Source organism: Convolutriloba macropyga, unplaced genomic scaffold (assembly GCF_964194025.1).
Source record: "Convolutriloba macropyga unplaced genomic scaffold, txConMacr16.3 SCAFFOLD_919, whole genome shotgun sequence".
Taxonomy (NCBI): domain Eukaryota; kingdom Metazoa; phylum Xenacoelomorpha; order Acoela; family Convolutidae; genus Convolutriloba; species Convolutriloba macropyga.
The window spans coordinates 1-10,000 of NW_027450173.1; the positions used below are offsets into that span (position 1 = coordinate 1).

General features: G+C 43.5%; 1 pseudogene; it reads left to right on the forward strand.

Moving 5' to 3' along the window:
* The first annotated feature begins 8,811 nt into the window (after positions 1-8,811).
* On the forward strand, positions 8,812-8,963 carry LOC142355680 (5.8S ribosomal RNA; annotated as a pseudogene).
* Positions 8,964-10,000: the final 1,037 nt, after the last annotated feature.

Sequence of the window (10,000 nt, forward strand, 5' to 3'; positions counted from 1 at the left end):
ATGGACAGTATTTCTATGTGTGGGGCATTATTAGGGGGAGGTGTCTTGTCAAAATATGGCTGGACTAAAGACCTCAACCCGGATAGGGTGGAAGGCCCCATGATCGGTCTGTTACTAATCGGTGACCGATAAAGACCTGACCAAGGCCTGTAGTAAGCTTGGTTAGGCATTACAGGAGTTAACACTAAGACCGAGGGGTCTTAGAGAGCCCTCTAGCGGGGCGAATAGAGCTAGATCGAGCCTTGGGAAAGCTAGATCGAGCAGGACTGAAGCTAAGCAAGAGACCGAAAGGTCTGTCTGGTCCTCCTAGAGAGGCCAAGAGAAAGTACGAGAAGCTAACTAAAGCTTGATCAGGCCTTCAGCAAGCACGACCGAGCTGTACCGGAGCTAACACTAAGACCGAGGGGTCTTAGAGAGCCCTCTAGCAGGGCGAATAGATCTAGATCGAGCCTTGGGAAAGCTAGATCGAGCAGGACTGAAGCTAAACGATAGACCGAGAGGTCTGTCTGGTCCTCCTAGAGAGGCCAAGAGAAAGTACGAGAAGCTAACTAAAGCTTGATCGGGCCTTCAGCAAGCACGACCGAGCTGTACCGGAGCTAACACTAAGACCGAGGGGTCTTAGAGAGCCCTCTAGCAGGGCGAATAGAGCTAGATCGAGCCTTGGGAAAGCTAGATCAAGCAGGACTGAAGCTAAACGATAGACCGAGAGGTCTGTCTGGTCCTCCTAGAGAGGCCAAGAGAAAGTACGAGAATCTAACTAAAGCTTGATCGGGCCTTCAGCAAGCACGACCGAGCTGTACCGGAGCTAACACTAAGACCGAGGGGTCTTAGAGAGCCCTCTAGCAGGGCGAATAGAGCTAGATCGAGCCTTGGGAAAGCTAGATCGAGCAGGACTGAAGCTAAACGATAGACCGAGAGGTCTGTCTGGTCCTCCTAGAGAGGCCAAGAGGAAGTACGAGAAGCTAACTAAAGCTTGATCGCGCCTTCAGCAAGCACGATTGAGCAAGACCGGAGCTAACACTAAGACCGAAGTGTCTTAGAGAGCCCTCTAGTGGGGCGAATAGAGCTAGATCGAGCCTTGGGAAAGCTAGATCGAGTAAGATTGAAGCTGAAAGAGTGTCAGAGGAGCAAATGAACCTCCAAAAAGTGAAAATCAAATTTTAGAAAAAAACACAAGTTAAATACTGCATGGACAGTAATTCTATGTGTGGGGCATTATTAGGGAGAGGTGTCTTGTCAAAATATGGCTGGACTAAAGACCTCAACCCGGATAGGGTGGAAGGCCCTATGATTGGTCTGTTACTAATCGGTGACCGATAAAGACCTGACCAAGGCCTGTAGTAAGCTTGGTTAGGCATTACAGAAGATAACACTAAGACCGAGGGGTCTTAGAGAGCCCTCTAGCGGGGCGAATAGAGCTTGATCAAGCCTTGGGCAAGCTAGATCGAGCAGGACTGAAGCTAAACGATAGACCGAGAGGTCTGTCTGGTCCTCCTAGAGAGGCCAAGAGAAAGTACGAGAATCTAACTAAAGCTGGGTCGGGCCTTCAGCAAGCACGACCGAGCAGTACCGGAGCTAACACTAAGACCGAGGGGTCTTAGAGAGCCCTCTAGTGGGGCGAATAGAGCTAGATCGAGCCTTGGGAAAGCTAGATCGAGCAGGACTGAAGCTAAACGATAAACCGAAAGGTCTGACGGGTCCTCATAAGAGGCATGGAGAAAGATCTGATACTAAAGTACCTCTCGGAAGTAATAAAATATGCCTGATGAAGCCGGGTATGATGTTTGTTGTTTGATGGCATTCATCGATTAGGTCTGGTGGATTCCCCATTACTCCGAGTGGTACTAGTAGAGGCTCCTACAGGGGTGAGCAAAGCGAGATCAAGCCTTAGGCAAGCTAGATCGAGCAGAACTGAAGCTGAAAAGCAAAATAAATGACAGGTCTGTCCAAATCAATAAACTTGAAATCCAGTGTGGTCACCACGGGTCACGAGGTGAATTCCTAGCGATTGTCTGCTGAACGTATAGGAAGGCCCGAAACGAACGATAATTTCATTGCACAGTGGAGATACTATACGTTCAGGAGTAGCATACATCGGGTTTGATCTATGATCATGTCTGGTCTCCGAGGATCCACCGGGTTACCAACTGGCACCGCTGTACTGGGTGTAAAACTGGGCCACCTGAAGTCCCGGGTGTAAAACTAGGTGCCTCTGTGCCAAAGTAGCGGCTTGCGTAGTGCATTATGCCTCCGGCTTGCGAAATGGTTATAAGCAATAACAACAGGACGCCGCGGGGTGTTCACTTAAAGGAGTAACGTTCTCTCAAGGGAGGGGATCTAAAAATCTTGATAAAACATTTATTCTATGCAAAATTTGTGCGCAAATTTTGCAAAGTAAAAAGCTGCACTGTAGCAAATTCTATGTGTGTAGCATTATTAGGGAAGTGTTGTTTGATGGCACCTCTCTACTTGATGCACCAAAGAACTACCTTGATGGCTCATGACCGCTGGTAATCTGTCGTCGCTAGTAGTTCGGAACTGAGAACAAATATGTTCGCAAATTACAACAATTATACAGCATATTGCTGAATAAAGCAGAACCGAATAATACTCAGTGACTTTACACCAAGACTGACTAATGTCTGGATTGTATCGTCCTACTCGAGTAAGGCGAAGAAAAGCTAGAAAGATACGCTTTTCACAAAGCAGGCTTAATGCATGCAAACCAAGGAGGAAGGAGTGATGCCCCTCCTTATAATAAGCAGAACCAAATAAAGAACAGACAGCATCATCTGTACAGTGACCAAGAAGAGGTGAAACTTCTGTATGTGAAAAGGCAATTTGAGCGAGATTTATTAGCAGACTAGTATTATGTTGTTTCTAGTAGGCGAAAGCCGAAACATCAACATGTGAAAATCTGATATTAAATCCTCAATCATTTTCCCTAGTATTATACAGCTATGAGTAACCTTAATTGGACACGGCAATTATTGCTGACCGGTGAAACTTTCGCATGGGAAAGACACACACACTTCTTGACAAAGCAATAAGTATTATGCTGTTTCTAGTACGCGAAAGCAGAAACATCAGCATGTGAAAGTTGTGAAGTTGAAGAATTTTTGTGTTGAGTACGATGTTGTTACTAGTAACCATGTCGACAGCTGAGAACTGTTCTCTAACCAATAGAAGGTGAAACTTCTGTATGTGAAAAGGCAATTTGAGCGAGATTTCTTAGCAGACTAGTATTATGTTGTTTCTAGTAGGCGAAAGCCGAAACATCAACATGTGAAAATCTGATATTAAATCCTCAATCATTTTCCCTAGTATTATACAGCTACTAGTAGCCGTAATTGGTCAGGGAAACATTGTTGACCGGTGAAACTTCACATGGGAAAGACACACAAATTACTTGACAAAACAATAAGTATTATGCTGTTTCTAGTATGCGAAAGCAGAAACATCAGCATGTGAAAGTTGTGAAGTTGAAAAGTTTTTGTGTTGAGTACGGTGTTGTTACTAGTAACCATGTCGACAGCTGGAAAGCTGTTCTCTAACCAATAAAAGGTAAAACTTCTGTATCTGAAGAGGCAGCGTGATTGAGATTTTTAACAGACTAGTATTATGTTGTTTCTAGTAGGCGAGAGCCGAAACATCGACATGTGAACATCTGGTTTTTAAATCATGAGTCAATTCTCCCTAGTATGATACAGTTGTTAGCCGGTATTGGTAACAGTAGAACAGAGATTTGGAGGGCAAAACCTGCTCATGGGAAATGCTCACAGAGCGCTATCTACCAGTACACATAGTATTATGCTGTTTCTAGTACGCGCGAGCCGAAACATCAGCATGTGAAATGTGTAATCGTGGGTAACTCTAAGTGTGTAGAGTACTGTGTAGTAACTAGTAGCCATGCCAAAGCATGCATTGAAACTCTTCGTGATTTAAAAAGCTCAAAGCAAGATTGACGAGGCCGCAAGGCTATGTCTTTCTAAATTCGAACAAATCGAAAGATTGTTCAAAGTACAATTAAACTGATTGATCCTGTCAGTTGCCATATGCTTGTCTGAAAGACTAAGCCATGCATGTGCAAGCGAAGCTTGAAAAAGTGGAACCGCGAATGGCTCATTAAATCAGTTACTATCTATTAGTTGATTTGCAAGCTAAATGAATAACTGCGGTAACCCTGCAGCTAATGCATGCTGATTGTCCGACACTGTCGGAGACTTTTACAAGACTACACCGGGTGATTTGCTAAGTACAGACACATCCCGTGATGAGTCCTAGTAACTGAAAGATCCCAGATAGCTTCGGCTTGGGGACGGAACTTCCGAATTTCTGACCTATCAACCTATGATGGTAGTGTAACGGACTACCATGGTTGTGACGGGTAACGGGGAATCAGGGTTCGATTCCGGAGAGGGAGCCTTAGAAACGGCTACCACATCCAAGGAAGGCAGCAGGCACGCAAATTACCCACTCTCCGCACGAGGAGGTAGTGACTAGAAATAATGATATGAACCTTTATGGTTTGTAATCAGAATGGAATGGACTTAAAAGCTCCATTGATGAACGAGTAGAGGGCAAGTCTGGTGCCAGCAGCCGCGGTAATACCAGCCTCTACAAGCGTATGCAATAGTTGCTGCGTTTAAAAAGCTCATAGTTGGATCTGTTTGAGTAGAACGGCAACATGGTCTTCAGTTAAATCTGTTGACTCGTTCCGCTCATCCTTCGCATCGAAGAAATAGTTTGCACTTAAATGTGACGAACTGTGGAAACGGTGTTTTCACCCTGAGAAAATTAGAGTGTTCAAAGCATCCTTTGGGATCGAATAATAAAGCATGGAATAATGGAGAATGACCCGCTACTCGATTGATGCCGGTTGGCTGAGTGCGGTAATGATTGAAAGGAACAGACGGGGGCATTTGTATTGCTACGTTAGAGGTGAAATTCTTGGATCGTGGCAAGACAAACTACTGCGAAAGCATTTGCCAAGAATGTTTTCATTAATCAAGAACGAAAGTCAGAGTATTGAAGAGGATTAGATACCCTCGTAATTCTGACCATAAACTATACCAACCTACAATTTGTCAAAGTCGATCTTGACTTGGCAAGAGATTAACCGGGAAACCAAAGTTTATTGGTTCCGGGGGAAGTATGGTTGCAAAATCGAAACTTAAAGGAATTGACGGAAGGGCACCACCAGGAGTGGAGCCTGCGGCTTAATTTGACTCAACACGGGAAAACTCACCCGGTCCAGACATCTTAAGGATTGACAGATTGAATATCTTTCATGATTATATGGGCGGTGGTGCATGGCCGTTCTTAGTTAGTGGAGTGATCTGTCTGGTTAATTCCGATAACGAACGAGATCTTCTCCATCTAAATAATGAAATTCACTATATGTGAATTCAAACACTTCTTAGAGGAACTATGCGGAATTAAATACCGCAGATGAAGTGAGGCTATAACAGGTCTGTGATGCCCTTAGATGTTCTGGACTGCACGCGCGCTACACTGTGTACTTTTAGATTGAGTACTCAGCCCTTGGTCCGAAATGGACTGGGCAATCAGAGAAAAGTACAGCGCTTCAAGGGGATCGTCTGTTGTAACTTGCAGACGTGAACCAGGAATTCCTGGTACTTATGAGTCAACAACTCATAGGGATTACGTCCCTGCCCTTTGTACACACCGCCCGTCGCTACTACTGATTGGATAGTTAAGCAAGAATTGCAAATTCCTACTGTTGGGACTTCGGTCTCCGGCAACGGGATGAAGCGGATCGAGCTTAATTGTCTAGAGGAAGTAAAAGTCGTAACAAGGTTTCCGTAGGGGAACCTGCGGAAGGATCAGTGATTGATTCCTTCGGGCATGGCTGCTGGTAGAGGCCATGTCTGTAGTGCGCATGACGCTCTGTCGCTAGAGATTGCTTGGCAACCAATCTCGAATTATGTATCGAGCTCAAAAACTACTTGTGTGGATACATAGTTCAGCAGTCATGGCAAGGGACTGCTTAAAGGGAGACTAGTTAGCAAAAGCAGCCTAGCAGAACTGCAGCTATCTAGATCTCAGAAGCTGGGTTATAGAAGCCCAGCTATAGACTTGTGAATGAGAAAGGCCTAAAAAGGTCCACAAGTCGCGTGGTTAGAACCGACACGCAAAAATCCCAGCGAGTGACAGAGCGTTGCGCTGTTCAGTGGGAAAGAGTTGAGCTACTCGGGGCGCCCACTGAACTTGCTCCGAGCCAAAGGCTCGAAAAAACACAGCTTAGCCTCAGATCCTTTACATAGAAGGCTAGCTAAAATAAACTTACCTTGGACGAGGGTAAAGTTTAGTCAGTTCTTAGGGGAGAGTAATCCACAGCTTCTCGCCCTCTGAACATTCTCCCAGATATGTAGGTCTGGGAGAGTCTCCTCCTGTTCTTCGGAATCTGGAGGTAGACAAAGACAGTACGATACGATCTTGCATCGGGATGACTAACCGATAATGATCATAATCTGACAATTTTTCCGGCTTGAGGCACCGGAGTCAGATTAAAGACACATACTGAACTAAAGGCGTATGTGCAAAGCTTGTCGGAGTGTAGAGAGTCAAGCTGAGTTGACTCGTCACGTGGTGATGACAACAGCCATGTGCAAAACACTCACAACTTTATCGTCTATGTGGAAAAGGTTGCTAACAGCGCTCTCTATGAGAGGCCCTCGCATATAACTATACGAGGAAAAGGCGATAGAGTTGTTTGAATGTGGGGCAGGTTCATCGACAAGCTAAGTTGATCACATTCTTGTTGTGGCATCCTACTAGAATTGGTCACGGTCTGCACCAACTCTCCCCAAGTTGGCCAGACTTAAAACTAGAAATAAGGTTTGCAGCTATGTGAACCTAGAAACTGTAAAGGAGTTGAAAGAACTTAAAGGAATTGAAAGAGGCCTTGAGGTATATCCTCTTGGTAAAGACCCACAAAAGCTCACAAAAGTGGCTTCGAAGGGCAAAACTGGTTCATCCAAAACAATTGGAGAGCTTAAAGCAGAACCAATTCGAATGAAACACTATTGGTGAAACTTCATCATGAGAACGTCACAAGCTGATCACGCTCTATGATATGACTAGTATTATGTTGCTTCTAGTAGGCTAAGCGCAAGCCGAAACATCAACATGTGAAAGTCGTAGAATTTTGCAATCAAACTGTGGCTAGTACTGTGATGTTACTAGTAACCTGGTGTTCCGTCATATGGCCAAGAGAGCATTTGAAGGCGAAACTTCTGCATGGGAAAGCTGCATCATGATCAAAATTTTATATCGAGTATTATGTTGACGTTAGTAGGCCTTGGCCGAAAACGCAGCATGTGAAAGGTATAGATAAAAGTTATTGTTGCAGTCAGTACTGTGTAGTTACTAGTAGCTGGATTTAAGCTCAAAATGAGACACTGTTGGTGAAACTTCATCATGAGAATGTCACAAGCTGATCAAGCTCTATGATATGACTAGTATTATGTTGCTTCTAGTAGGCTAAGCGCAAGCCGAAACATCAACATGTGAAAGTCGTAGAATTTTGCGATCAAATTGTGGCTAGTACTGTGATGTTACTAGTAACCTTGTGTTACGTCATATGGCCAAGAGAGCATTTGAAGGCGAAACTTCTGCATGGGGAAGCTGCATCATGAACAAAAGTTTATATCGAGTATTATGTTGACATTAGTAGGCCCTGGCCGAAAGCGCAGCATGTGAAAGGTATAGATAAAAGTTATCGTTGCAGTCAGTACTGTGTAGTTACTAGTAGCTGGATTTAAGCTCGAAATGAGACACTGTTGGTGAAACTTCATCATGAGAACGTCACAAGCTGATCACGCTCCATGATATGACTAGTATTATGTTGCTTCTAGTAGGCTAAGCGCAAGCCGAAACATCAACATGTGAAAGTCGTAGAATTTTGCGATCAAATTGTGGCTAGTACTGTGATGTTACTAGTAACCTTGTGTTACGTCATATGGCCAAGAGAGCATTTGAAGGCGAAACTTCTGCATGGGGAAGCTGCATCATGAACAAAAGTTTATATCGAGTATTATGTTGACGTTAGTAGGCCCTGGCCGAAAGCGCAGCATGTGAAAGGTATAGATAAAAGTTAGCGTTGCAGTCAGTACTGTGTAGTTACTAGTAGCTGGATTTAAGCTCGAAATGAGACACTGTTGGTGAAACTTCATCATGAGAACGTCACAAGCTGATCACGCTCTATGATATGACTAGTATTATGTTGCTTCTAGTAGGCTAAGCGCAAGCCGAAACATCAACATGTGAAAGTCGTAGAATTTTGCAATCAAACTGTGGCTAGTACTGTGATGTTACTAGTAACCTTTTCTTACGTCATATGGCCAAGAGAGCATTTGAAGGCGAAACTTCTGCATGGGGAAGCTGCATCATGAACAAAAGTTTATATCGAGTATTATGTTGACGTTAGTAGGCCCTGGCCGAAAGCGCAGCATGTGAAAGGTATAGATAAAAGTTATCGTTGCAGTCAGTACTGTGTAGTTACTAGTAGCTGGATTTAAGCTCGAAGTGAGACACTGTTGGTGAAACTTCATCATGAGAACGTCACAAGCTGATCACGCTCTATGATATGACTAGTATTATGTTGCTTATAGTAGGCTAAGCGCAAGCCGAAACATCAACATGTGAAAGTCGTAGAATTTTGCGATCAAACTGTGGCTAGTACTTTGATGATGCTTGTAGCCAACCGAATTGGTTGAAAAGCCCAATAAGTAAGCTAACTTGGGAGAGCTTGTTGGAAACCAAATGCTACTAGATTGGTCCAAATACATCCTTCAACAGGGGATCACTTGGCTCGCTTTACGAAGAGGAGCACAGCTATATGTGTTAATTCGGTATGAATCGCAAGATTTGTTTACCGACCTCTCTAACGCAAAAGGCGGTCTCGGCTTCGGCTGTTGACTGCGTCCGATTCAGGGTTATATAACTCTCGATTGAACACATTGATGTTCTATTGTTGGTGCTTCCAATAAAATTGGAACACTTAAAGCAGAACCGATTCAAATAATAGCATTCTGATCAATGATTGCATTCCTTGATCAAGAACTGCTGGAGTCATTGTGATGGCGAATTTTCTTCATAAGAAAATTGCAAAGAGACGGAACTTAATGAGACTAGTATTATGTTGTTTCTAGTAAGCGGAAGCTGAAACAGCAACATGTGAAAATCAAGTTTTGTTCAATGATCTCGAGGCGATAAGTACTATGAAGCAACTAGTAGCCTAAGCATGACTCAGATTTGAGACAGTCAAAAAGACTGGCGAAACTTCTTCACATGAAAGTTACATAGAGAACTACAAATGTATACAGCGAGTATTATGTTGTTTCTAGTAGGCGAAAGCTGAAACATCAACATGTGAAAGTTGTCTGCAAACTGTAGAACGATATGTGATTAGTACTGTGCTGTTACTAGTAGCCAGTCTGACTGTAGAAGCCAAGACAAAGGGAAACTAATGCATCTGAAAAGGACAAGTTATGGAAAGGTATGCACGATAAGTATTATGTTGTTTCTAGTAAGCGGCAGCTGAAACATCAACATGTGAACGTCGTTGTGTACAGTAACCTAGAACTATATAGTCCTTAGTAACGTGCATTTACTAGTACCTGTAATTGGTATTCAGACTCAGGCAGTTTGGAATAGTTTGGCAAAGATGCACCAGAGAAAACTGGGATTTGATACAGAAATTGTTGAATACAAGTATTATGCTGCTTCTAGTAGGTTGAATCCGAAACATCAGCATGTGAAAATTGAAAACATTTCTGGTTCGAATTGTCACAAGTATTTGGTGATCTGAGTAGCCAAACTCACTACAACGCCAATTGAAGGCAAAAATTCTCAACGGGAAAAGCTATTCTCATTGAATGAGCTAACAAGACGAGTATTATGTTGCTTCTAGTAGGCGAAAGCCAAAACATCAACATGTGAAAGTCTTGCTGAACAAATTTAATGTTGTTGAGCT